This window comes from Thamnophis elegans, chromosome 6 (genome assembly GCF_009769535.1).
Source record: "Thamnophis elegans isolate rThaEle1 chromosome 6, rThaEle1.pri, whole genome shotgun sequence".
NCBI classification, from domain to species: Eukaryota; Metazoa; Chordata; class Lepidosauria; order Squamata; family Colubridae; genus Thamnophis; species Thamnophis elegans.
In genome coordinates, this window is record NC_045546.1 from 15,065,807 (window position 1) to 15,090,265 (window position 24,459).

At 41.9% G+C, this 24,459-nt stretch overlaps 1 protein-coding gene across 1 annotated transcript in view; it reads left to right on the plus strand.

The window, feature by feature from the left end:
* YAP1 (Yes1 associated transcriptional regulator) overlaps nucleotides 1–24,459 on the plus strand; it is a 91,092-nt gene that overhangs the window by 10,547 nt on the left and 56,086 nt on the right.

Here is a 24,459-nt window from a genome sequence, read left to right on the forward strand (position 1 = left end):
CTGTCACAGGCGAAAACATAGCTCTGGAGCCTGTTTTCTCTGGCAGAGTGCTTGGGCCACCACAGGTGCCCCCACATGAGTGAGGTTGAGCTGTCCGCACCCACCCCAGCCCCCCGAGGTCAAATACAGCCCTGATGCGGCCCTCAATTAAATCAAGTTTGACACCCCTGGCCTAGAAGGTTTGTCATCTGGGTTCTTGAAGGAACCATCTTTCTGTTCAACTTTTGGTTTGCTTGTGTGGTCCCTGAGAGAAATGCCACCATTAATATAGTTTTATTTATAAGCTTAAGTACGAATGAAAAGATTGAAACGCATCTTAGAGAGTATGAATTGGTTGTGGTGCGTATATATGAAAATAGGAATCTAGGTAAGAATCCATTGTCATTAGATTATACTTGCATGTTATCCTGATGGTAAATCGTGAATGAAAGAATCAGAAGTGAATTTGGAACTTTCTGAGTGAATGTGATCCAGGAGAGAGAAAAATACTCTGCAAGGTGACAGACTATCTTGCAAAAACATATTGGACTTTTTGAAGTGATTCCTGAGAAAATTGACAGATATCTCTGATGGATGAGCTCCAGAATTAGATATTTGTCTCTCTTGAATGATGTGAGGCCAGAGAAATTACTGTGGCATAAGTGGGGGTGAATATATTCTTGGCAGAGGTGATGGTGCGTCTTGATTGAATAATAGTGTGCTCCTTCAAAAGACAGCCATTTCTTGACCGCCGTCTGGATATACCAGCCACTCTCCAAAATTAGCATATCTTATTAAAGTGATTGAGAAGAATCCTAGATGAGATGGATTTTCCTGTCTAGCCTTTCCAAATTGGGCTTGGGATGGAAACGACATTGTCATTATGGTAGAAGGTGGAGAAGTGGTAGCTTTTTACTCCTTATCTTAGTCAACCTCAGTGTCTTTCATCATTGTGTCCCTTTGCATTATCTGCAGAGCGTGGGGATTAGAGACATTGTTCTGGGCAAGAGCCAGAGATTGGCAGGGTTGCACCTGGAGAATTATATTTTCGGTGGCAGCTTTCCATTTGAGGATAGTATGCTCTCTGGGATCATACAGCTCTCCTCATTATTTTGAGCAGGGTGGAGTTTGGTGTGAAAGTGATGAAGATATCCCTTTCTGTTGGGAAAATTGGACCATAGTTTGCAGAAAATTCTGAATTGCTTCAATGATTTTTAAATTTTTTTTTGTATATTGTAAGCTATCTAGTTAAGGGACGTGGTGGCTCAGTGATTAAAACCCTGAGCTTGTCGATCAGAACGGTCGGCAGTTCAAATCCCTAGCGCTGCATAACGGAGTGAGCGCCCGTTACTTGTCTCAGCTTCTGCCAACCTAGCAGCTCAAAAGCATGTAAAAATGCAAGTAGAAAAAATAGACCGCCTTTGGTGGGAAGGTAACAGCGTTCCATGCACCTTCGGCATTTAGTCATATTGGCCACATGCCCATGGAGATTTCTTCGGAAAGCGCTGGCTCTTCGGCTTTGAAACGGAGATGAGCACTGCCCCCTAGAGTCCGGAATGACTAGCACGTATGTGCGAGGGGAACCTTTACCTTAACCTCATCGCTTTCACTTTCCAGTTTGGAGACAGTGTCTGAGCCAGGATCTTCCATAGTGAGCTTCTTAGCTGACTGGTGACTTGAGACTTGTTCTCCCTACTCCTCATTCAATTCTATCCAATGCATTCTTTGTAGGTTTGTATTGGTTTGGTTCCCTAGGCCCAACACTTCACTTAAAAAAAAAACCTGGTCTCTTGTAAATACATTTAAAAGAGAAAAGTATTGCATTCTTATACTGAACAGCCTTTAGAGAACATTTTCTGCTGGTTTAAACTGGATCAACTTCTAATATGGCTAGTTACAAATCAACTCTTCAGCCTGAACTACAAACAATTTTGTGCTGTAAGAAAGTTTAGTGGAAATAAACAATACAGGCCTGTTCAATTTATTGTACTTGGTGATAGTTCACACAGTTGAACAGGACATGCTTTACTTCCAGAAGAATCAGGGCATTGGCACCTCCAGTTAATAAGATTAGGTAATAGGTAATGGAAAATAGCTTTACTTAAATCCTGGGTAAAGAATAAAGGAGCAGATAAAGATGCTTTATAATACACCAGCCATTATATAGTTAAATAACAGGTGGAACCCAAACAATACGGCAACCATTAAAAATCCATGGTTCTAAACCCGCGTTGTCATGGCATCGTCATGTGATGTATTGGGACTTTTTCCCCCTTCGCTAAAGCAGGCAGTAGTGCGGCCAGCACATGACGCAACTGGCCCGCAGGCTGCAAATTTGACACCTGTGGATATGAAGGCCAACTTAGGCAAAATTGGGAAATAAATTTCTGAGTGAATTATAAACAATTGTGAACAAAATAAAAAGAAATTCTGAAAGTCTTTTCTTTAGGTGGAGACTTCTACCTTTGTGAGCAGTTCAGTCTTAGGAGTTTGCCATATATATTACCTATGCTTTATCCATCTTTCTCAGATACAGTTATGTTGGCAAATTCCTGGAATCTTATCACAAAAAGTTTAAAATTTCTGAATTATCTAGACTACACACTGTTTTGTCTAAAAATATATTCTTGGGAAGATCCAGGAAGGGAATGGAATACCAATCATAATATTGGTAGTAATATCATATTGTTCAGTGCTTACAAACATATATGACTCCTAATCCAAAAGCTACCGTCTTTATCGGACTATAAGACACACTTCCCTTGACCCCCCCAAAAGTGGGTGGAAATATCTCTGCGTCTTATAGACCGAATATGGTCCTGTTCTTGACCTCCCAAACCCTTTCTGCATCCTGTTTTCGACCTCCCTGGTGACAAAAGCACTCTGCAGACCAAAAATGGGATGCACAGAGGGTTCGGGAGGCCAAAAAGAGGCCCATTTTTGGCAAAAACGGGACATACAGGAGGATGGAAGGCTGAATCATCCTTGAGCCCGGTGGGATTTTAGCTGCCAAATTGCAAGTATCTGACAGTCAGCAGAAGTAGCCTGCAGTATTGCACCCTAACCACTGCACCACCGAGGCACTATGCACCCCAGTAAGAATTTTTCTTGTGGATCAGATTTTTATAATATGAAATTGAATATCTGTCATTTCTCCTTCTATGTAGGGCTGTAATATGCATAGAATTATTCCAAGCATTTTACTAATATATGAAATTAAGGATTTTGTAATAGTTTTCACATTATGATAATTGTCCTTTTTGTGATAATGATCTCTTCCAGTCTGTTGAGGGCAGATTGGGTCATTTTCCCATTTTCCTTAAATAATTTGGTTAGAACCTTTACTGAAATCCCTTTTTCTGGGATTTGCAATATTTCTATAGATTCAATCAATTAATGTTAATTTTAGTGAATATTAATTTTAATTCAATTTTAGTGTTACTATTTACTGTTTTAAATGTTTTACGTTTTAATTGATTATAGGTGAGAGAGATTTGTGTAGCTTTCTAACTTGGGTTTGACGAGAGGCTTACCTACCTTTATTTTCCAGTACTAGAGATTCTTATAAATACATAATGTTTTTTTTTAGATAATCTTGGATGCTGACACTACAGAATTTTAGTGTACTCTTTCCATCCTCCTTTGATCTTTTTTTGAATCAGTTACTATGTGTCCCTTGTGATCTTTAATATTTTCTGAGTTTGAACATCTTTTGGCAGATATCCTTTATTTCTTGTCTGTTTCTATTTTCAGATGTTGTAGTATAGCTCCTTGTCTCTTCTACCAGCTGTCTGAAATAGCACATTTCAGAGAATTGTTTCCTGAGATCTTTGCCTTTTTCAGCTTTGATTTGTTTTTTCTTCTTGGACATTTATTTATTAATTTGTATTCCATATTTATTAGATTTATATCTTGAAATCCACTTTGATTTGTACTATTTCTTTGTCTGTGGCAGTCTCTTTTTACATTCATCAGAAGTTTCATCTGGACTAGAATGCAGTAGTATGTGCAGTATCCATGTAATATCATTGCTACACAGGGTGGATAAAAATCAATGCTTTTTTTTAAATCAGATTTTTAAAAATTTAAATCGGACTTTTTATTTAAATTGGATTTTTTAATCAAATTTATTTTAATCAAATGCTTTTGGAGTAAAAATCTATTTAAAGATAGTTTTCTATTTAAAGTACATTAATATTTTAGTTTATTCTGCATGAAATGGAGCTTAGTTATGTTGCATGAGGCTGTATATTCTGCAATATTGGAACTGTCGGTGAGTTAACAACAGGTCAGATTAGGAGCCGCTGCCAGACAGAGATGACAGTTGCTCTTTAAAAATTGTCATTTAAATCTGTAAAATAATTTAAATCTATAAAAATGGGGACTCTTCAGTGTATCTTTTGCATGCAGTTTGTTCCAGGATCAATGCCTGGCATTCCTTGATAAGGCAAACTTCCACCTAAATCCTTCTAAAGCAGTGGTTCCCAAACTTTTTCAGTTCACTGCTCCCTTGATGCTATAAACTAATCCTCAGTGCCTCCCATCCAGTGGTGGAATGCAATTTTTTTTTACTACTCGTTCTGTGGGCGTGGCTTTGTGGGCATGGCTGGGGGGTCATGTGACTGGGTGGTTTGCACGACGGAAGGAAGATAATAACAGTAAAATTCAAAACTGTAACAATTAATTGCACATTTATTCAAAATCCAATTTTAAAACCTTTTTAGTTAATGTTAATTCAACAAAATTGTTGAACATGATCCAGTGATACCAGGTTTTCAAGTCTGATAGTCATTTGTCGAAAACCTTAGTGACTAGTAACTTAGTAAACTCAGTAAAATTTAGTAACTACTTCGCTGTTCAGTAAATTCTTAATGTGATGGATGGCTTGATGAAGAGATACCAGAAAAAAAATGTCTTTTCAAAGGAAGTGGCAATCAGCTATTTCCCAAACTGTAGGCAGAACTCCAGGATGTGGTACCTGGACGATCCCCGTTTTTAAAAACCTGGTTACAGGCAGAGGAAGAGCTCAAGACTCTGATCTTCTCTTTGTCTGCACAAAGACAAAGGGGAAACTTGTGGTACCCAAAACTAGAACCTCTGATTTCTAGATTTAAACCTTAAATATTGAAAGGGCCCATTTCTTCCCGACTTCCAATTAAACCATTCCATTTACTGTCATGCAAATCCCCCTTGCGGGTACGACAGATTCCTTCCCCCCACGTATTTCCCACCCGCCTCCTCAACTTCCCTGCTGTATTTATGATTGGCAGGTCACTCTTCTCTCTGGGGCCAGGGAGCAGCCGACCACCGGAGGCAGGAAGGGCAGCGGCAGAAAAATCTGGGCCAGAGGTTTGGGGGAGGCGAGGCGGAGGGAGGGAAGACGTGGTTTTGGAGGAGAATAAAGCTCTGTCGCCATGCAGGAAGGCCTCTGCCATTGCATCACTAGGTCTTCCTGCAGCCCCCTTTGCATCCTCGCCTACCTTAAAACCTGCTCCGCCTCACCTATGGCCTGCTCCGTGCTTAATGAAACCAGCAGGGCCTGGGCCAAAGCAGCCGGGGGGCGCTGCAGGCTTGACATGCGGTGGCCCAAGGTGGGTGGGTGGCTGGGAGAGAAACAAAGGCTCTAATGGCAGGATGGGCGGTGCCCTCCTTCCGCGCTGCCGGCTGGCAAGGGCTGCTCAATCAGTGCAGGCCAGCAGAGAAAGAGAGGCAGCCCGTCCTCCGCCTCCTCTTGCAAAGAGACTCAGCAGCCTTCCAGGACCCTCCCCTCTCTCTCCCTCCTGGGCTTAGGAACCTGCCTGTCCGCTCTCCCACTTCCGGGCTGCAAAGCAGACGGGAGGCTGATATGCTCGGGCTTTGGTGCCTCAACTCACCAAAGGAAGCTACCATGGATCGCTTTTTTCAATCTGGGTTTTTTAAAAATAAATAAATCGGGGAGGAGGGGCACAAAACGGAATAGCCAGGTAGAGCCCTTGCTTTGTGGGTAAGGATTTCAAGAGGAACCCCCAAGTGGGGAGAAGGAGCCTTGGGAAAGAAACGAATTGGCTTCTCTGCTTTGCTTTTAAACGCACCCATCGGTGTGTTTCTCCGTTTTCTTCCCTATCGCTGGTATGAGGCTCTCGCTGGAGGCTGGATGGCCATTCTAGGGCTTGTTATTTACACACAACACACTATATCCCCTTCTATGGTCCTGTCATTCCAAGTAGAGTCCTGCACCCTGCGAGGGGGCCACCTCCAGCACTCTGCCATCTTCCTTGCCTCTTAGCATCCCCCCGCCACCCCCTTGCCCCTTAGTACCCCCCTAAGTCATCCCACCAGGGCGGGCTAATGGCGACCATCCCTAGCCCCACCAGGCTTTCTGTGAGTCTTCAGATACTCACTCAGGCAGTTGATGGTAGTATTTGTGCTTTTTAAAAAAAAAGTCTCTAGTTTTTTCCTTAGGATTCTCAGGAGTTCCAGGATGGCATAACCGCCAAGTTGAGGGCTGAGTCGATAACTGGGTAGTACCTGGTGACCGGGGCGTGGTCCAAAGAGCTTATCTGACTCAGCCCAATCAATGAGAGGACAAGGTCAACCCATCCTGGATACTCCTCCCCTCACTATGGAAAAGTGATACCACCTTAATTTTTTATGTTGGATTTTCCCCCTTACCAGAGGAAGCCCCCTTGTGGAGTACTGTGAAGCCATTACCATGGTGACTCTACTCTGCTGCACAGTAGAAGCCATTTTACGGCAGTACAGTAGAAGCCATCATAAAGCACAACATCTTAGCAGAACACCCCCTCCCCCGAGGAGTGTTACGGTATCTTACCCCCAGTATTTGTTTCCAGAGGGTAAGTCATCTGTGTACCAGGTTTGGTTGAAATTGCTCTGTGTATGTTCCAGAGTTATGCTGGAACATACACAGACACACACAGCTGTGTTTTTATACACACACACACACACACACAGAATAAGAATAGTAGAATAGAATAGAATGATATAAGATAGATATAGAGTAAAGGTTGACGTTAATGTTTTTAATTTTGATCTAGTATCTATGTTTTATCAGCCACATATTAGACTTTTTGGGCAGGACAATTGCCTCCTTTTAAACAATATTAATTTTTTGCAGGCAGGAAGGAATGCAAGGTTTTTTAAACAGATTTTTTTTTTGAAATTGTGGTCCTGCTGGTGAAATCAGAACACATTTTATTATGACTAGATTTTTTTTATTATTATTGCTACTGAAAAGATTGCTCTCCACCCTCAAGGGAGGTGAGTTTGGTTTTTACCCTTCCCTCTCTCTCTCAGTCTGTCCCTCTTTATTTTTTTTTCTTGATATCTACTTCAAAGGCTCATGTTTCAGCAAGAACAATAAAGAGAGGGAGCCTGGAAAGTACACACAAGTCTGGCAAACTCATCTGCATGATCATTTGTTCCCAAGCAGACATCCAAAGTCAATGATTGAAAGAGCTGCTAGCTATGAAGGATGTGTCTTGAAGGGAGGTGGAGCTGGGGGTGTAGAAACAAACCAGGTTGTTAGGAAGAAAAATAAAGACTCTACTTTAAAAAAAAAAAGTCTCCCTGCTGGGTCACATGCTATTATAAGCTGGGTTCCTCTGTCCCGTCCCCTCCCCCCCCCCCCGCCTTTGCTTGGGGGCTGCTGGGCTTTGAGAGAATGTGAAAACAACTGTAAAAGTTTTACTAAGGCTTAAAGAACAGCACTCATAAATCTGTATAATCTATAAGTGATTTCTGGCTTGCTTTGAAATAAGAGCTAGATATTTTAAACAAATGATTAGTTTTATAAGGTCTGGGTTTTTTTTTTGAAAATGTTTATTAGTAGTACATGTGTATTGTACGAGATACCGAATTCTCATTTTGTAAATTATGTTTTTCCTTGTATAATTTTTAAAATTAATATTTTTTCATTAAATGACGTCAAGTCTTTACAGCTTGAAGACATTAACTAAATCAGTAAATTCTTTTTTTTGTCTTTCTACCACATCTCCCCCCCCCCCCAATTACCAATTGTGGTTCCCATTGACTGCATCAGTTTGGATCTATACAGGATCTATTCTGCTATCATTTCACTATCATTGCTAAATAACAGCGATGCTTAAAAATTTGTGAACCCTTTTAAATTTTCAATATTTCTGCAAAAATGAAACCCTAAAAAAAATAAACTCTTCTCCACACAAGTCCTAAAACACAAGACAGAGAACCCAATTTAACAGATGAATCAAAACAATGTTATACCTGTTCATTGATTTATTTCAAACCTACATATTTGTGTCTGGCAAACGTAGGGGAACCTCTATGATTATCAAGTTCATTTGAAGGGGAAAGTGCAGGTATTTTATTGAAAGGGATGATAATCAGGTATAACAGGTTCTGCCTTATTTAAAGATCAGAATTCTGGGTAGTCACCATCAAAGTCTAATCTTCACAACATAGATATGTGGAAGTGTGTCATGGCTTGAACCAAGGGGATTTCTGAAAACCTCTGAATAAACTTCCATACCATCAAGTTGGAAAAGGTTACAAACTGTCCATAGTTGGGCAGATGACGTACAAGTGTGGCAATTCAACATCACTGTTGCCCTCTGGAGGAATGGTTAACCAATCAAGATTGCACCAAGAACAAGGTGTATAGCACTGTCTACAGTTTGGGAAAGATTAACAGAATAACAGAGCTGGACGGGACCTTGGAGGTCTTCTAGCCCCAACCCTCTACTCAAGCAGGCGATCCTGTACCATTTTAGACAAATGGTTGTCCAATCTCTTCTTAAAAGCCTTCGGTGATGGAAAACCCACTACTTCTGAAGGCAAGTTATTCCACTGGTTGATTGTTCTTACTGTCAGGAAGTTTCTCCTTAGTTCTCCTTAGCTTGGTTCTCCCTGTGTTCAGTTCCTATTCATTGCTTCTTATCTTGACAAGAAGTGATGAATAGTAACTGAACACAGGTGCTTTGCAGAATAGCTTGACTCCCTCTTCTTTGTGGCAGCCCCTCAAATATTGGAACATTGCTATCATGTCATCCCTGGTCATTCTTTTCACTAAACTAGACATACCCAATTCCTGCAAACATTCCTCATGTTTTAGCCTTCAATTCCCCAATCATTTTGTCGCTCCTTTTTGCACTCTTTCCAAAGTGTCAAGATCTTTTTTTCTATATTATAGTGACCAAAATTAGATACAGTATTCCAAGTATGGTTTTACCAAGGCATTATAAAGCGGTAGTATTACTTCTTGTGTTCTTGATTCTAGCCCTCTATAATGCAGCCTAGAGTTGTGTTGGCTTTTTTTGGCAGCTGCATCACATTGCTGGCTCATATTTAAATAATTGTCCACTAGGACTCCAAGATCCCTCTCACAGTTACTGCCAGAAGGCTATTGGAGGAATATTCAATTTTTTTAAAATAAAATGAGACATTATATATATATATATATATATATATATATATATATATATATATATATATATATATATATATCTATCTTGAATAAAAGGTGTAAATGTTTGGCGAAAGGTAACTACTACACACCAGCATAAGAATTTATGCCACCTAGGAAATGTGGCAGTATCGGCCTGCTTTGCTATCTCTGGACTAGGATGGCTTATTATTAATGGAAGTGTGAATTCTAAATTGCATCAGCAAATTCTGCAGGAGATTGTCGTGGTATCTTCTGTGAACTGAAGCTCAAGAGAAAGTGGCTCATGCAGTAGGATATTGTCCCCAAGAATGGTTGAAGGAGAAAGTTAATATTTTGGAATGACCAGGTCAAAGTCCTGGCTAGAACCTGAAGCAGGCAGTGAGGAAGTCCATTAACATCCCTGAGTTGAAATTTTTTTGTAAGGAGAAATAGACTAAAAAATTTTCCAAGCTAATAGGCAACAATTATTGGAATTGTTTAGTTTGTGATTATTGCTGTCCAAGAAGGATATAACTCTTACTGAAAACAAAAGTTAATATATTTTTGCTAGACATAAATAGCTTTGGATCATTTTTTCTCAATAAATCAATGAACAAGTGTCATGTTTTCAATTCATTTGTTTCTTTATTTTTGTGCCTTTGAGTCAGTATTGAATACATATCCCTGTTTATTCTCCATAGTGAGGGGGGAGGAGTATCCAGAACGGGGTTGACCTTATCCTCTCGTGATTGGTTTGAGTCAGATAAGCTCTTTGGGCTCCGCCCCCTGGAAGTGAGCCTGCCCAGTTTTCTGACTCAAATCGATCGTGAGAAGTTGCTCATTCGAGAGCTCCAGGAATTTACTAGGATCTAAAGGAAAATTCATTTGGACCCGTCGAGTTTTGCCTCCCTGCTTCACTCCTCCTGCAGGATTGGGACTGCCACTAGCCCCCTGGGGCGGCAGGCTGCCCTGGACACTGAGGACATCCGAAGACTCTCAGTGAGGAGCTTGGCCGGGCAGCAGAAGGAAGGGCAAAAGCCTCTAGCAGGCAGCCCTAACCAGGAGGTCGGGCAAAAGCCTCTAGCAGGCAGCCCTAACAGCTGAGGCTTGTAAGAGCTGGAGATTTGACTCACCCCAATCAAGGGAAAGGTTGCACCTCTCCAGACCTCCAGTAATTTACAAAGGATTAAAGAAAATAAACTTGGACCCGGCGAATCCTGCCTCCCTTCATCGCACACAGCCTCCTCCTGCAACGACCGGATTGCCACAAGCCCTCTGGGGCGGCACGCTGCCCTGGCCATTGAGTGAGGTGGAGTCACTCTGTGAGGACCATTGCCGGGCAAGCAGGAGAACCGGGCACACATGCCTCCTAGAGGCAGCCCTTGATGAGAGGCTTCTCAGGAGCAGAAGCGCTCCTCCGCTCCCCTCAGCCACGAGGGTTTTTAAAAAGGAAAACCTGTGCTGGCAGCTATCACCAGTGGACAAGGTGAGAGCCGGAAAGGCTCTAAAACAGCTGCGGGAGATGAGCGGCAGCCGCATGGCAAGCCTGCAAAGGCAAAAGCCATTTCCATGTGCTCCAGCAAAGAGGAGCCTTTTGAATTTGGAGCCGGGGGCCATCTTGAAGCCACGTGGTCCAAGATGGCGGCCCCCAGCAGCTCAGGAGGCCGGCAGGACAACAACCACCACTTGAGGAGACCTACAAAGGTGAGAGACGATCGCAGAGGCATTAGCCAAGAGCGAGGGAGGCAGCAAAGGGCCAAAAGGAGGCCTATCAAGGAGTTAAAGAGGCAGGTGGTGGATCAACCCCCCCCAAGCCTACTTCCTTGTTGAATCACAAAGGCAGCTGCCACAAGGCTTGCAGGAAGAACCACCCCCCCTACCTTTCTGGCTGCCAAGTAACAGGAGAAGGCTTCCTCCATAAGAACATTCTCCTTTAATTAGGAGACAGAGCGGGAGGGGCGAGAGGCTGACCGGCATCCGTAGCAAACTGTGTTTTTCATGGCTAACTCTTGATTCCCCCTTAAGAAAACTCTCCTTTAATTAGGAGACAGAGGGGGGGGGCAAGAGACTGATGGGCATCAGTAGCAAGCTGTGTTGTCGTGGTTAGTTCTTGATTCCCCCTTAAGAAAACTCTCCTTTAATTAGGAGACAGAACGGGAGAGGCGAGAGGCCTACTGGCCCCAGTAGCAAAAACTGTGTTTTGTTTTGTTAATCCCAAGCCGGCAGCCCCCTGCAGCCTGGAAAAACGCAGGGGGGGGGGGGGAATATTCAGCCCAGCTGCTAAAGTGCAGCTCCCAATGGAGCCCCCAAGCAGGTTACTGAAGACCTTCCAAGGGTGGGGGTGACTAGGCAAACGGCTAATGCAATACAATACAATACTATGCAATACAATAGCAGAATGGGAAGGAACCTGCAGGCTTTCTAGCTCAATCCCCTGCCCAGGCAGGATATCCTATACCATCTCAGACAAATGGCTTCCTATGTTTGATTAGGCTGACTCTGTAAACCACCTAGAGAGGGCTGAAAGCCCTATGAAGCGGTATATAAATCTAACTGCTATTGCTATTGTCATTGCCACCCAACAGCTTCTTAAAAACTGTTGGGGCTCTCACAATGTCTGGAGGCAGGCTGTTCCACTGATTAATTGTTCTAACTGTCATGAAATTTCTCCTCAGCTCTAAGTTGCTTCTCTCCTTGTTTAGTTTCCACCCATTGCTTCTTGTTCTGCACTCAAGTGCCTTAGAGGATAGTCAGGCAGCCTCTTCTCTGTGGCAACCCCAGAGATATTGGAACACTGCTATCACGTCTCCCCTAGTCCTTCCTTCCAGTAGACTAGACCTACCCAGTTCCTGCAACCGTTCTTCATAGGCTTTAGTCTCCAGTACCCTGATCCTCTGTTGCCTTCTCTGCACTCTCCTTAAGAGTCTCCACATCTCTTCTACATCATGGGGACCAAACTGAGCGCAGAATTCCAAGTGTGGCCTCCCAAGACCTCAAAAAGTGGGATTAACACTTCATGGGAGCTTGATTCTATTCCTCTGTTTATGATGCCAAAAACTGTGTTGCTCTTCTGGCAGCTGTTGCACACTGCTGACTCACATTAAAGGGGTTGTCCACTAGGACTCCCAAGATCCCCTTCACAGTTACTACTGTGGAGCAAGGTATCCTGTACCTGTGCACTTCACCTTCATTGCCTAAAGGTAGAACCTTACTTCCTTGAACCCCATTTTCCCTAGGTAGTGCCCAATGTTCAAGGGTATCAAGATCCTTCTGTAGCTTTAGCCTGTATTCTCAAGTGTTGGCTATTCCGGCCAGCCTGGGGTCATCTGCTAACCTGATGACCCCCCCCCCCCCCCATCAGCCGTTAACAAACAGAGAGCTAACAGTCATTCCGGCTCCTTCTTATGACCGCTTGAGATAACAGCAGTTCTTAAAGAAACAGTACTACTATCATGGCATATATTTTGCTGTCCCAAATGTTAGCTTACACACCTAACACCCTCATTCAAATCACTGATGAAGATGTTGAAGAGTACTGGGCTCAACACTGAACCTTGGGAGACTCCCTGCACTCTTCCCTCCATGAAGAGGCAGTTCCATTGAGGAGTACAGGTGGGTGCACCAGTTACCAAGGCACCTGGGGTGACTAGGTCTAACCCACATTCTTCTACTTTATCTAATAGTAGGTTATGGTCTACCTTATCAGGACTTGCTGAAGTCCAAGTTAACTATATCAATGGCATTCCTATGGTCCACTAGGGTGGTCACCGTAATCTAATATGGCCAGTCTGGTATGATGTGTTTTTGACAAACCCATGTTGGCCTTGGGCTCTCGAGACGGTTTTTCTTCCTTTCTGAAGGGGGGGAATCACATCAGCAATTCTATAGTGGTTCTCCAGTACTCCAGGATCTCTGATAGATATAGTTTCAGTTGTTTGGAGAATTTGTCCGCCAGCTCCTTCAGACCCCTGGGTGTAACCCACCCGGTCCTGGGAATTGGACCTTGCCTAAGATAGACAGGCTACCATTTCTTCCCTATCTCATCTTGGGTTCCTAATCTGAATTTGGGATGCTGTTCTTGATAGGTTGGATTGTTTATCCCTTCGGGTAAAGACAGATGCCAAGCACGAGTTAATAGTTCGGCTTACCCCTGCTGCTTGTCACCTTCGGGCCACTTCTCCCAGCAAGGGACCAATCGTTTCCTTAATCTTTCTTGGTTTTATCAGGCGGGAAGATGCCCCCTTTTGTATTTTATTCTAGTTCATTATTATTATTGTGGTTGTGGTTCTTGTTGTTATTATTATTAATTTACCTTTGCGGCAGGCCTTTATTGTGAGCCTTAGCTCCCCTCACTCCATCTTTACACACACTCTAGTGGCCGCCCATTAAACTCCGTCTGTGTTTACATTCTGAATATCTCTGCGCTAATCCTAGCCATAGAATCATAGCACCCTTATGGCCGGGGGAAAAAGGGGAAGAAAAAAAAAGGGGGGGGTCAGACAGGCTGGTCCCCATGCCAGAACCCACCACAAACTCAGAATGGGATGCCCGACTATGAGAGATCGCAGAAGCACCTCAGATAGCCTATGAATTTAGACAACATTCGCTGAGGGCAGAACATACAGCAGGGGTGGGCTCATCAGAGCCGGCTGGCTCAACCGGACCAAGGGGACAACTTGGAGCGGAAGCTGCAGCCAGTTGACCGCTTGGCGGTGGAGCGGAGCATCCTGAGGAAAGACCTCTTCTCCCCCAGGGTGATAAGGACTATCCAGGCCGCCCGCAGGCCCTCCACAGAGCTCATCTATGGCTCCACGTGGCGGGCCTTTGACTCTTGGTGCAACTCCCGGGGGTTCAACCCCATCCAGGCTACGGTGCCTCAGGTTCTGGACTTTCTCCAGGCGGGCCTGGATAGAGGGTTAGCTCCTAACACAATTAGGAGACAGGTCTCAGCCATCTCATCAGTTCTCCTGTGTGGCAGAAATCAGAGCCTGACACACCACCCCATGGTCAGGCAATTCCTTAAGGGGGCCTCCAACCTCAGACCACCTACGGTACACAGGTACCCTTCCTGGGATTTACACAAGGTATTGGACGCTCTAACGGGCGCCCCATTTGAGCCATTACAAACAGTTTCCCTTAAGTTCCTGACCCTGAAGGTGGCTTTCCTGGTGGCCATCACTTCCACCAGGCAGATATCCGAACTGCAGGCGCTGTCCACCAGGGAGGATCTCTGTGTCTTCCACCAAGATAGGGTGGTGTTACGGCTGGATCCATCCTTCATTCCCAAGGTGTGCTCCTGCTTCCATCGAGCCCAGGAACTGATTTTGCCCCACTTCTGTCCAGACCCTTCTCACCCATTGGAGAGGAAGTGGCACACTCTGGACGTTAGGAGGGCTCTGAGGATTACCTCAGGAGAACCAGGCCAAACAGGAAATCCGAAGCCCTGTTTGTCTCCTTCCAACCAGGATCCCTGGGTAATAAGGTAACTTCCACCACTATCGGCAGGTGGCTGCGAACCTGCATTGCCACTGCTTACCAATCGCAGGGGTTACAGACACCAAATCATATCACAGCCCACTCCACACGGAGTGCAGCCACATCCACGGCCTGGGCCACACAAGCATCCCTGGCCGAAATCTGCAGGGCAGCCACGTGGGCTTCCCCCTCTCCCTTTGTTAGGAACTATAAGTTGGACTCCTTTGCCTCGGCAGAGGCCTCGTTCGGCCGCAGGGTGTTGCAGGCGGTTCACAGGGCAGGACCCGTGCCTCAACAGGCCTGAGTGGGGGACATAGGGCCTCAGGGATCTCCCTCCCTAGGGACGTGCAGGCTTTGGTACGTCCCATTCTGGATACTCCTCCCCCCTCACTATGGAGAAAGGGCGTTGGTACTTACCTGATACGCCTCTTCTCATAGTGGGGGGAGGAGTATCCAGTCCCTCCCTGACTATGTTTGTACAACTAAGTGTTATGTTCTTTGTTTATATTGTTATTTAATTATTGATGTTGAAGACAATAAAAGCAAAAAAACTGAATCAAGAGTCTGGAGCGAATGATGCAACGAGTCGGAGAGAGCTCTTCGTCATAAAACTGGGCAGGCTCACTTCCAGGGGGCGGAGCCCAAAGAGCTTATCTGACTCAAACCAATCACGAGAGGATAAGGTCAACCCCGTTCTGGATACTCCTCCCCCCACTATGAGAAGAGGCGTATCAGGTAAGTACCAACGCCCTTTTTATTTATTTAACAAATTTGCCACCCATCTCACAGTTCAGGTGACTAGTTATCTTGGCAAGATTTCAGGAGTGGTTTTACAGTGTGTACTTCCTAGGACTGAGAGAAAGTAACTGGCCCAAGTTCACCTAGCTGGCTTCATATCTAAGGTTGGACTAGAACTCACAATCTCCCAGTTTCTAGTCTGATACCTTAAACATTATACCAAACTGGCTTTCTTATTTTAAATTAGGTTCTCTCTCTATAAATTTAGGACATGTGGAGAACAGGTCATATGTAAGTAACAAACATTGAAAATTCAAAAGGGCTCACCAAATTGTAAGCATCACAGTGATAATCTAACACAGTAGCAGGTCTGTGCATAGTTATGCTTCTCATTTCATTTTGCAAAATTGTGCAGATATAGCGCTGTTTCATGGTAGATCCCTTTATTTAGTTTAGTTTATTTTATTGTCATTGAACCTCATACAACGAAATTAAATGCCAAATAAAACACAAACACACATCCTTCACATTCTATGCAATTGAATTGGAAACCCGATATTGCATTAATATTGCACAATACAGTAGAATTCAATATAGTTACTGCCCTGGGATAAAGCTGTTTTTCAGCCTATTTGTCCTTGTTTTTATTATCCGGTACCATCTGCCAGATGATAATAGTTCAAAAAAAGGGTGCCCAGGGTGATATGGATCTTTAAGAATGTTTTGAACTTTCTTAAGGTAGTGGGAGCTATAAAGCTCTTCCAAAGAGGGGAGAGGGAAACCAATGATCCTCTGGATAATGACGTTAACCCTCTGGAGCACTGTCCTATCTGCCACTGTGCAATTGGCAAACCATAGATAGGTGCAATAAGTTAAAATACTCTCTATGGTGCAACAGTAGAAGGTCCCCCAGAGTTGAGTCCCACCATTTCATATCATCTGCAAATTTAGTAATATATATTACTAGCATAAGCGGGAATACAGTCATGCACATAAAGGGTATAGAGTAAGGGACTCAACATGCAACCTGTGGTATACCAGTGTTAAAATAATAATAATAATAATATGAGATTTTCATGCTCTATATCCGGTCATTCTTGACTGTTAAAAATGATTCTTTAGCTATAGCAAGCAGATAAAAGTAGTACTTTGTATTAGTCCTGAATTTGGACTTGATCTGTTTTGTTCAATTTGAATTCCGGATGCAGTTTAGTTCATTAAATAAATCACAGCTTTATTCACTTTTGATCAGTCATCTGCAGCTACATTATAACTGGGGGGGGGGGGGGGGAATGCAGCAGTAATTCACTGCTTGTTCCTGTAAATTCTTTTCAAGGGTGTGCCAAAAATTCATGTATAAATGTTTGTGTATTTTTGTTCTATTTGGGAAGAGAGTTGGAAAGAAAACATTTGATGAAAGTAATGTTTCCTGGAATAGATTAGTGCAAAATAGGCCCCAATTTTGAGTTTTGATGAAGACTTTTTCATCAAAAAGATAACCAATGTTTGAAATACCTAGGCAGTTTTCTTTTTCTTTTCAATTCATTCATTTCAGAATAGAACCTACTTTATGCCTGAACAGAAAAAAAACAACCTACATTTAAACAGAATGGAAAATTAAAAGAACCTGCTTGGAGACTTCCTCAATAGGATTTGTCTTAGCTGTTGTTGAACATTATCTAATAATACCTATAAATCCTGGACATAACACAGAATAAAACTGTGTTAATTTATTTCTCATTTGTTGAGGTTGTAGAAAATGTACAGAAATAAAGTCCATTACTGGTTCTGTGGGAAAAGAGAGACATTAATACATCTTTGAATGATGCAATACCAGTAGATGATTTGGTATGTGTACTGTGTGAGACAGGTATCATTTCTATTGTCATTTGGAATTTAGTCTTACATTATCACTCCATCATGGTTTTGATCCAAGGTATGATTTTAAAGGGGAGGTGGTGGCTCAGTGGCTAAGACATTGAGCTTTATTACCTCCCTTCGACCTATTAGATAGCACAGAGTGGGCCTCCTCCGAGTTCCATCCGCCAGTCAGTGCCGACTGGCGACTACATGGAGGAGAGCCTTCTCAGTAGCAGCTCCGACCCTTTGGACGATCTCCCCGTGGAGATTCGCACCCTCACCACCGTCCAGACCTTCCGCACAGCCCTTAAGATCTGGCTATCCCGTCAGGGCTGGGGATAAAAATTCTAATCCGCCCCACCCGAATGTTGAATGAAAGTTGCGTTTTATTGTTTTAATTTTTTTTTTTTACTCACGTATTGTCTTATGTTTTGTCTTGCACTCCCCCTCCTGTGAATTGTAAGCCGCCCTGAGTCCCCTCAGGGAAAAGGGCGGCCTATAAATAATAAATAAAATCTATTTAAAAAAAAATAAAAATCTTCTCGATCAGCAAGGTTGGGAGTTCAGCGGTTCAAATCCCTAGTGCCGCATAACTTGTCCTAGCTTCTGCCAACTAGCAATTTGAAAGAATGTAAAAATGCAAGTAAAAAAATAGGAACCACCTTTAGTGGGAAGGTAACAGCGTTCCATGTGCCTTCGGCATTTAGTCATGCCGGACACATGACCACGGAGATGTCTTCAGAAAGCGCTGGCTCTTCGACTTTGAAACAGAGATGAGCACCGCCCCCTAGAGTCGGGAATGACTAACACATAAGTGCAAGGGGAACCTTTACCTTTATCTATAATTTTAAAAATACATGAAGCAGCCTTATTTAAGACACGGAGATCCAGTTTAAGTCTGTTTGGTACCTGAGTAGGCGACTTCCTGTACAATCCGTGTTTCTTGTCTTGAAGTTAGCATAAAGAACAACTATGTAATTAAACACAGTAAACAACAGACAAATGGCAATTTGCTATTTCCCTTTTTATTTATTGCAAACAGCAATTGTCTCTATATTCAAAATCAATTTATGATGTCCATCCCTTGTCCTCCCTTTCATAGAAATTATACTGTGATTTTCTAAGTACAGCATTTAATTTTATCTAAGATAAAATTAAATTTTATCTGGATAAAGTTAATTTTAGAATTCCAATTCCACTTGAAACATTCTAAGGATGCAAATTATTAGTTACTTCTGCAACTTCTGACATCTTTGTTCATGAGTAAGTACTGCCAGATACACAGCTTTTGTTTTTGAGAGCTATTTCCTGTTTTTCCATAGCACACTCGTTTTGCATATTTCTCTTATGCTGATGTGAGATAGTTGGCTATTGCACAGATGGGAGCTTTGTGAGAATTTTATATTTGGGATCATAGTATGACAGGAAGAGCAAGACATAAAGCTTGTTAGCAAAGTCTCTTCCTGTTATGACTGCTTACATAGCCTAACCTAATTTTAATTTCATGATTGAGGCTTGCAAATGAAGCTATAAGTTTGGGATCTCAAATGAGATTCATCAAATGATTATTGAACTTTTATTCCTTTTTGGAATACAGAGCATAGTGCATGTTAATTTGGGTCATTGACCTTTATTAGGAAATTAGTTTTTAAAAAAAATCTAGAGGTCTACACCAGGTGTATGATGACTTTGAACACAGACATATATACTACTTTCAAAATTCTTCCTGCTGGCCAGCTGTGGGTTGACACTGCAGTGAACTATGAAGTGCAGTTTTGGCTTCATCCTGCACGGTAAAAAGCAGGCTTTAATTATCAACAGATGATTTTTCAGAACTGTGTCTTCAAGAGAAGGTTTTTTTCCCCTTTGGGTGAATTTATGTGTATTTTTTAAAGCAACCAAAATTGAATGATTTGACTTCATATTTTCATAAATTGAATTGCACATTCTTTCAATGCTTGCTTAATCCTATGTTATGATGAGGAAACGGTTACTTATTATGCCTGCTGTTCTTAGTTTTCTCTGCAGGAAACTGTTCTTCCAAAGAGTTTGTCAACAACTTCCTTTTTTCTTTTTCATCTGGTGTATAGCTTCCTAAATGAATATCTGATCTGTCTTCAGTTGATGTCTGGGTTCTCTTAAATTGGTTGAAGATGTCTGAAATGGTATAGGGCCGTGATGACGAACCTATGGCACATGTGCCCGAAGTAACGCATGGAGCCATGTCGCCTGGCATCCCTTCCTCTTCCAGGTTTATGACGCCCATGCGCACATGCCGATCAGCTGGCCTTTGTGCGTGCAGCAGTGCCAGAAATGGGAAGAGCTGGTCTTCCGCTTTCCAGCATGAGCATGTACGCCGGCCAGCTGATCAGCATTTGCGCATGTGTGCCAGAAACTGGAAAACTTGTTGGAAGTTCATTTTCTGGCCCGTGCATGCCCCCCTGGGCAGCTCCTCTTCCTGGTTGCAGCCAGATGAGTGCGAAGTGCGGTGCCGAGTGCAGTTCCGAAAAGGTTCACCATCACTGGTTTCCTGCCTAAGCAGGGGTTGGACTAGAACAGTGGGTCTCAACCTCCTAATGCCGCGACCCTTTAATACAGTTCCTCATGTTGTGATGACCCGCAACCATAAATTTATTTTCGGTTTTCCATATTTTTTTGAAAATATGTGTTTTCCCATGGTCTTAGGTGACCCCTGTGAAAGGGTCGTTCGACCCCCAAAGGGGTCCCGACCCACAGGTTGAGAACCACTGGACTAGAAGAACCTCCAAGGTCCCTTTCAACTCTGTTATTCTATTCTATTCTATTTCTATTTCTATTATAAATGTTGATACACCTCTAGGTAAGCACTAATATAGTGACAAATTGTTCTACCTTTAGCGAATCAGTGTTGGATTGAATGTAAAGCATTCAGATAGTCTCTCTTTAAAAAAGTAATCTATTTAGTAGAACAATATAAATAGTCTGAAAAGGACAATGATTCCATATCAGAATTTTGTAGCAAACTGATTTATGACTTTTTGTAGCAAACTGATTTATGATGTATAAAAAATTGGCATCCCTGGCTGAAAGCTGTAGCCTCTTTAAGATGTTCAAAGAGTAATTAGGAGAGGAGAGTCCATAATGCATTCTGTTGTCCCATCCACTTCTTTCCAGGTCTTGAAATAACCAAAAAGATCCTCATTCATATTGTTATTTCAGTTGATTTCCAGAATTTTTTAATAGTTCGAAAAGCTGTGCAAACACTGATCTCCCATTTAACCTGCGTAAGAAACTATTTGGATGATTGATTGTATGCCAGCTATCCTCATTGTGTGTGAGATATTTAATTCTGTATCTCAACCCTGGGCCAAATACAGGTAGTCATGGACTTAGGACCATTTGTTTGGCAACTGTTTGAAATTAAAATGGCACTGAGAGGTGACAATCAACCCTCACACTAATGACTGTTGCAGTGTCCCCATGATCATGGGATAAGACTCAGGCTCTTGGCAACATTTGCACATTTAGGATGGTCACAGCATCCCATGGTCCTAATTCCTAAAGGCTTTTAGGGAAACCTTAACCTAGGTTAGACTTAAATCTAAATAACTGGGATCCCAATGGCTATGAATCTGAAAGCTTTCCGGAAGAAGGCGGGGCTTAGCAGTGAGAAGATGGAGTTTCAGGCTACTCCTGAAATTCCTCTATACCGAAGGATTTTTGGACGGGTTCTTTGAACTCTAGCTGTCCCGGAGACTACAGTGAAGGTGAGGAGAGACCCAGGACCTCAGAGACACCCGCAAGTCTCTGGGGGGGGGGTATTAACTCCTCGTGCCAATTCCTTTCTGGATTAGCTGTGTGCTAACTGAAACTGCAGGTTGCCCCTAAGAATGGTAGAAGTGATGTCATCTGGTAAGCTGATTTTATTATCCAAGAGAGACTGTCCGCGTTAAAAGCTTAAGATAACTGAAACCAAAGAATAGGGAAATTCAGCGGCGAATTGGTTTTTTTTAATGGATTTATGGCTGGTGGCTACTTACTTTACTTCTTAAATGCTTCAAGAAACCCCTCGACATCCTCCCCCCTCTGACTCTCCCTAAGTGGATCGTAAAATTTATTTTCTACTAATTAGCCCGTCACGATTCGACATTTTTATTACTTTATTACTTGGCTCTGTTTACGATCAGATAAGATTGCACAGCCTGCAAGAGACTAAGAAAAGTGCTTCGAAGTCTGTGGAAAAAAAAGAGCTTGCAATTTTTAACTGCGACACATCATGGCGTTTCAAAATACCTCTAAGATTTCATTTCAGATTCTTTTTTCCGCATGTAGAGGGCTTTTTGACTCTTATCAAAGGCTGGAAAGAAAATTGGATCATCTGATTTTAAAATATGAAGTAAAAACTGAGATCGTTGAATGTCTAAATGTTCCTGAAATACAAATGGAAAATGTGAGAAATGGTGTCTGGTCTATCTCAGAGGAAGAAAGGAGGGGGGGAGCTATAAAGAAGACTCATTTAAAGAGACAGAGTGCAGGAGGAATGGAAAATCCACCCTTGAGAATCAAAGTTAATTTGGAAAATTTTACAAGCCCGGGACAACATTATTATTTCATCACTGATATTCAGAGTTCAAAGGTGCGAAGATATCTTTGTCTGGATTTGCTTATGAAAACATTTGGTAAATTTATCCAACGCGTGGCAATTGGTTTGAGAAGATTTTGCTATTGGAGAGACACTGGCTGACAGATGGAAGAACGCAATTTAAAATTAGCTAAATCTGATTACCTTAATGTGTAATAGATATAGCTGAATAATGACTGAGATGGATAGTAATATATATAATTTGGAACTGGCTGATAGATTGAAGAATACAATTGAAAACTAGCTAAACCTAATTGCTCTTTTTTGTAACAGATATAGTTGAATAATAATTGATATTGATAGTAATGTATATAATGTGGAGTTGATATGATAACTAACAATTGGATATGAGAAAACATTTTTAGATTATACATAAAGAGTATTAACTACAATAATTATCACTATTAAAAAAACTAAATAAAATACATACAATCAAATGTTAATCAATACTGGGGAAATGTTATGATATATGATATAATTAAATATTATGGATGTCCAGCTAAAATAGGACATGAGGATTTGATGATAATAGAGGATTTTACAAATAAGTAAATGAATTGTCAGCATGTGTTATGAATTAATTCTTTGGCATAGCTAAGGATGAAGGATGTTTAAATAACCATAGGTAATTAAAACTGGAGGTATAATGATGTTGATATGGTAAATATTCGAGTTAAGATATTTGAATTAATATGAGTTAATGGAAGAGAAGCACCAAAGCATGTTGTAACCAGTTGATATACTTCTTCTTTTTTTATAATAAGACACCTGTGTTTTGTTTTGTTTTCCTGCCTTGTCTCTTGTCGTTTTTGTCTTTTTCTGTATTATTTTTATTTTTTATTTTTTAGTTTAATTTTTATTTTTATTTGCCCTTTTTTTATTTTTTTATTTTCCCACCGGTGTGGGCAGGTATTGTTCAAGATTATTACTTTTATTAATATTTCTAAATAATAATTACAGTTAAATGAAAATGGATATATAATAATGCTTGAGTTAATATGAGTTATGTTAGTTGACTGTGGAGGAGATGTACCAAAACTTATCTGTAATTGATTGACACATTTTCTACAGATGTAAAGAAAGATGCTGTACCTGTTTTAAATTAAAATTAAAAAACATTTATTTAAAAAAAAAATCTGAAAGCTTTCTGATGCCAGATATACTCCATATTTGGTTCTGGATGAGGTTAAGGTTAAATTCAGCAGAGTCAAAAGAGGTTTGTAAATCGGGTTCTCTTGGATTCTTGAGTTCCTGCAGAAGAACAAATGATCTATGACTAGGAGATAATATGCAGTTACATCTTACATGGCATTTTGACTCTTCCTAGATTGGGAAAAGCCCTAGTTAGTGTTACTAATGCGTTGATGATTTCTTGTTTGAAGCAGGGGTGGGATTCAACCGGTTTGATCTGGTTCGCATGAACCGGTAGTTCCGACAATCAGTTGGCCTGCCCACCCGCCCCTGCGCTAGTGTGCCCTATATTTCCTTTGTTTGAAGCCCAGCTGATGGGCGCGACAGGGCAGATTGCTGCGCCTCCACTGTTTTACTCACCAGGATTGTAGTAGAAGGTAGGTTTTGCACGCTCAGCGAACCGGTTGTTATACCAGTTGTTATCCCACTACTGGTTTGAACTGTTGCAGTGGGTTGTACATACAGCTGTGCTTAAAGACAATTGAAACCTTCAGTTGGTCTTGAATGCAGTAGCTTATGTAGCCTCTAGGTGTTCCAACATAAGACCTCTATTTCAGGGACTATACTGGTTACTACTTAAACCTGGATGCAATTCAGAGTTCTGGTTTCAAAGCCCTCCATGGCTTTGGGAATTGCCTAATCTCACTTACAGTCTATGGGCTGCTACATCCAGTGACTTCTGATTGTTGAGTAAGGTTTGGAAGAGTAGTCTCTCTGGATTCTTCTCCCTAGGGAGTTTCATTATTAAGGACCAGAGGGTCAAGAATTCTCAGTCTTAGCTCTACATTCTTTGGGGGATCATTCCCTTCCCTGTTGACCTTTTTTTTTTAAAAAAAAAGCCTTAAAAAAAACTGTTTTCAGAGAACCTTGCATAGAGTAGTACAGAAATAATCTTGAAGAAGGAATGCAAGAACAGATATGCAAACATCTGCTCATCCCTAAGAAACAGGAGGGAGATAGAAAGAAACTCAACATTTCCTTGAGTTGGTTTTTGATGTAAAAAGAGCAGAGAAAATAAGACCTCCTCAAAAATAAGACGAAGCGTTTATTTCCGGAGGTCAAAAGAAATAGTCCTCAATTTTTAGACCACAGTTGGGACCAGAATTTCCATTGGTAAATAAGATGGCAATTAAGTAAGTTGTGGCTAATTATATAACCATTTTTTGCCATGGTTGTTAAGTGAATCTGATTGTTT